Source organism: Halyomorpha halys, unplaced genomic scaffold (assembly GCF_000696795.3).
Source record: "Halyomorpha halys isolate HHAL.00 unplaced genomic scaffold, Hhal_1.1 Scaffold943.1, whole genome shotgun sequence".
Lineage (NCBI taxonomy): Eukaryota > Metazoa > Arthropoda > Insecta > Hemiptera > Pentatomidae > Halyomorpha > Halyomorpha halys.
Window position 1 is genome coordinate 667,003 of NW_027114150.1, and position 4,343 is coordinate 671,345.

Below are 4,343 nucleotides of genomic sequence, written 5' to 3' on the forward strand. Positions count from 1 at the left end.
TTATTATATGTAATTTAAATATTAAAAATAAACAATTTTTTCCACCATTATTAATTATTTATACATTTTCGTGTATTCATAACGTTTTCTTATTTTTGTCTTAATGTGTACTTAACATTAAATGAGTCTGTAAATGTAAATAAAACTTGGGTAATAAATTCAAAATTTGTGACAGATTACAGAAAAATAGGAATCCGAGGTAAGCGATAGTAGGATAAACAAAAGGGATAAAATGAAAACAAAACAAAGAGAAAAAATAAAATTACAAAGGAACAAAAAATAAATGTATCATTGCATTTCGTTTATATCATTGTAAATAATGACAAAAATATAAACATTGTCTTAAATGATTGATTTCAACACTGTGTACTATAACAACTCCATGTATTTGGGCAGAATTTCTAATTTTTAAATAAACCACTTAACTCTATTATTAGTTGCCTTTTTCAAATTAACTGTATTCAATAATAGGAAGATAGTCTGGGAGCAGTCAATATAACTAAAATTTTTAAATAAATTATTTATTTTGAGCCAACGTTTCGTCCCACTTTGCAGGATTTCATCAGAGCTTTCAAAATGGAGGAGGAAACTGAAAGAATTCGCTGGATATCTTTACTTTCCAGGGATTTGGTTCTTTCACTTTCCTTCCTTTTGAAAGACCTGATGAAGTCCTGCGAAGTTGGGCGAAACGTTGGCCCAAAATAAAAATAAAACCCATTTCGAACAAGTTGAAACATTATATATAACATATAAATATATATATACTTTTTGATGGGAATCTACTCTGCCTTTCTTTTTGGTCTCTTAGAAAATTTCACTGATGTATGGATCTTAAGTTACTAGGAGAATGTGGTTGATTTCTTTGTCCAAATCGTACTGCATTTTTTTTAAATTGCTGATTCGGTATTGAATACAATCTTTATTTTGCGCCTCCTGTGCATTTTCGTTCAACGCCTTTATAGTTAAATCGTAAATGAAATAATAGTGCATTCCTATCAAAGGATCTCAACATAAATTACTATTTACATTAGCTTATAAAAAAAAAATACAGTTTCACGACCATAATTTCCAAATTTTATAAATCTACAACAATCATTACCCAAAAGAAGCAGGTTATGACATGTAAAAATTATTTAATAACTTGGATGAGAATAAAAATATTGTTTTGAGAAGAGAATAAAAACGGCTAATCATCTTTTACAAAAACATTCACCAATGTTGATTCTTGAAGTCTCTCTCTACCTGAACAAATCCATAGTTGCTTCATAATAAAAAATTGGATATTAATATATTTTTGTTCTTGAAATATATTGTAGAATAGGAAAAAAAAAAATTAGTTTTTTTTTTCTGTGGAATATGATAATCTTGATAACACTTAAAAATATATTGGTTAGTAACGAAACTTTTAATGCCACTTTTCCATATCATGTATTCAAAATAATAATTTCACTTTTAGTTTTAAAGAGTTTCCAAAAACTAAATTTTTCAACCTTTTTAACGTTTCAAAATAATGTATGATTTTTTAGAAATGAGAGATAAATATCGCATCCCACTACTTTTAGCTCAAGTCATTTTTCGTTTCTTAATTAGGAATGCTTATGTATTTAACTGGTTTACTTTTTTCTTTTTTTTTTCTAACCTCCTAAATATCTTTATTTACAAACAAATACAATATATACATAGACAATATATATACATACATTACAATCAATCCTGTTTTGCCGCATGGCGTTTTTTTTTAAATGGCTTTCAGAAATATATATATTTTTTTAATCAAATAAGAAATTTCTGCCTTAGTTTTAATTCGATAGATTATTTACAACGTTACATTAATAAAAATAAAATAAAACAAATTAAAATTCCTTAAAATATTTATTTTTATTTAAAATAAAAAAAGTTTTTTATTTTCAGAATGCCAAATCCTCGGAGCGATCACTAGTCTAACACGAAATACATATTGTCTTCATCGACAGTAGCGAAGTTAGCAATGCTTCCACATCTAAACACTATTCTCCTCAACAAAATATCCACACTCCATCACTTATTAAATTTGAGATTAATTTCATTAAAAAGAAAATGATTTAGAAAGAACCAAACCGGGTACCTTATTCACTAATTTATATAATTCAAATATTCTCTTTGAAACTAAAGTGCAGATAATAGGCGATCAATGAACAAAAACGCCCCATTTCATAACAACAATAAGGAAATACTTCTTTAAAAAAGAACGAAATTAATAGAAACAAATTGATTTATTTATGTAAATGAGTATGCTAAGCAATCAATTTTTTTAAAAATTATATTAAACAGAATATCTGTTTATATTTAATTCAATTAATTTTAAATAAATTCATCTGAAATAGATTTTTTTTCAATAATTTCAATCATTTGAGTATTTATAGAAATTTTGAAAGGAAACAGACTGTTCATTTCATTGAAGACGCCAGTTGATAACAAATCACATGCAGTAAATTAAGAAAGTTGACACATTTTACGAATTCTGTGGAAAAATGGTTGCACAAAACATACTTACTTAAATAGTCTTACGAGTTACAACAAAATTATAACTTTTTATTTAAAACTTCAAGATATCAAATTATATTCGTATATAAAAATGAGAGGAAAAACAGGCTGATGTATCAAAAGATTTTCAATATTACATTAAATGTTATTGTTGAAAAATGGCAATATTTAGTGAAAATTTTGAAGAGAATTTTCCAAGACTAGAAAATATTAATTGCGACTATAATATATAAGAATAATTTTTATAATAATTTATAAGAACTGTTTATGATCTTCTTGGAATATTGCTAGAGTCATAAAAAAAGTCCTGTTACCTGCTATCATAAATTAATACCAGGAATAGCCTGCAAAACTGAACTATCTCTTCAACATAATGCCGACAGGTGTAACAGTATCGAAGGTTATATAGCTTCCACATCATTATTTTTGTATTTTTACTTCATCTACAGCACTAGAAAAAGGAAACTATATATTTTTAATAGAGCAGAACAAAATAATTAAAATAATCAAGACAGCAAGTGGGGTAAATGGATTCATGATTCACAAAGTTTTTAATCTAGAAACTTTCATAAAATTTTAAAATGAGGTGTAGATTACTGATGGTAGGGGGGTGCGGTCGGCAAAGAAGAACATAAATAAACAAAAAAATATTTATTTATGCCGACGTTTCGACCCGAGTTTCAGGTTCATCAGGGTGTAGGTAGGCTAAAACTGATTGATTTGTAGGTACGCTGCCTTTAAAATGTTAAAAGAAATTTGTATTTTGTTATTTTGTGTAAGGGCAAATGACTATTCATTCGTTGGTAAAATCGTAAAAACACGGCACAGAAATCATGGAACGGACATACCTCAGGTGATATGAGTATGTAAATTGGACGTTCACCTTCACCACACGAACGAACGGATGCTAAGGCGACTTGTCGAAGAGCTAGCATTTGAAGTTATCACTAGACAAGAGACTACTAACTACTAAAGGTATTTGCTAAAGGCCTAGGAGAGGCTAGAGTAGGCTCAAGGTAAACGGGATAGTGCATTCTACTCTCTTCAACGACTCACCGCATAAAACATCATAGGACAAAAATACAAAAATGTCGATCTAATCTGCTTTTCCTAATACATATTTTGCAACACTATCATGAGTATAGTACGCTACATTTAAAAGTATAAAAAAAATAAATGTACTAAAAACCAATGGGCTCAGTCAGTCAATTACTTAGGATTAGAACTGGACAAATCTTTAACGCTTTCCAGGCACATAAAATACCTGGAGATTCACCAAGATCGCCGCCTTATCTGGAATCACTACATCAACATCAAACTAACTCAAACCTACGCAAGGTTAGCAATCCTATATCCTTTCCTAGGTAGAAAATCCAAATAAAAACCAGAAACTACTGTTTCTATTTTTAAAACAATTCTCACGTCACTGCTGATGTACGGCTGTGAAGTTTGGGAAGCGGCATCTTTTACGAAAAGAAAAAATACAATATTTTCAAAATAAAGTCCTAAGAATCGCAATGGCTCCTTGGTTTGTAAGAAACAGTCCATTGCATCAGGAATTACAAATGGAGACAATAAAGGATTACATCATAAAAAGGTTCATGAAGTTCCACTTCCATTTACCGACAGTTAAAGGCAGTGACGTACAAATTGGGAAACCCAACCTGAACCCGAAGACTGAAGCCCCGGCTGCTGCGGGACATATATTCTATATTTATCAATTCTAGGGTGTTTTCTTAAGCCCGATAGAACTTGAAATTGTAAAAAATAACACAAAAAATTAAATTGTAATCAAAATTTTTTTTTTATTCGAAAGATCA

At 29.1% G+C, this 4,343-nt stretch overlaps 1 protein-coding gene across 4 annotated transcripts in view; it reads right to left on the minus strand.

Moving 5' to 3' along the window:
- The window catches only part of Hr4 (Hormone receptor 4), a 173,287-nt gene that overhangs the window by 157,097 nt on the left and 11,847 nt on the right, over nucleotides 1–4,343 (minus strand). The window contains exon 1 of one of the 4 annotated variants that reach the window (XM_067051393.1): nucleotides 3,372–3,392. The exons of 2 other annotated variants lie outside the window; for them this stretch is intronic. The gene's annotated coding sequence lies outside the window, so the exon portion shown is untranslated. Of the gene's footprint in view, nucleotides 1–3,371; nucleotides 3,393–4,343 lie in introns of those variants that run through there. One more of the 4 variants, XM_067051392.1, reaches the window with a different exon arrangement.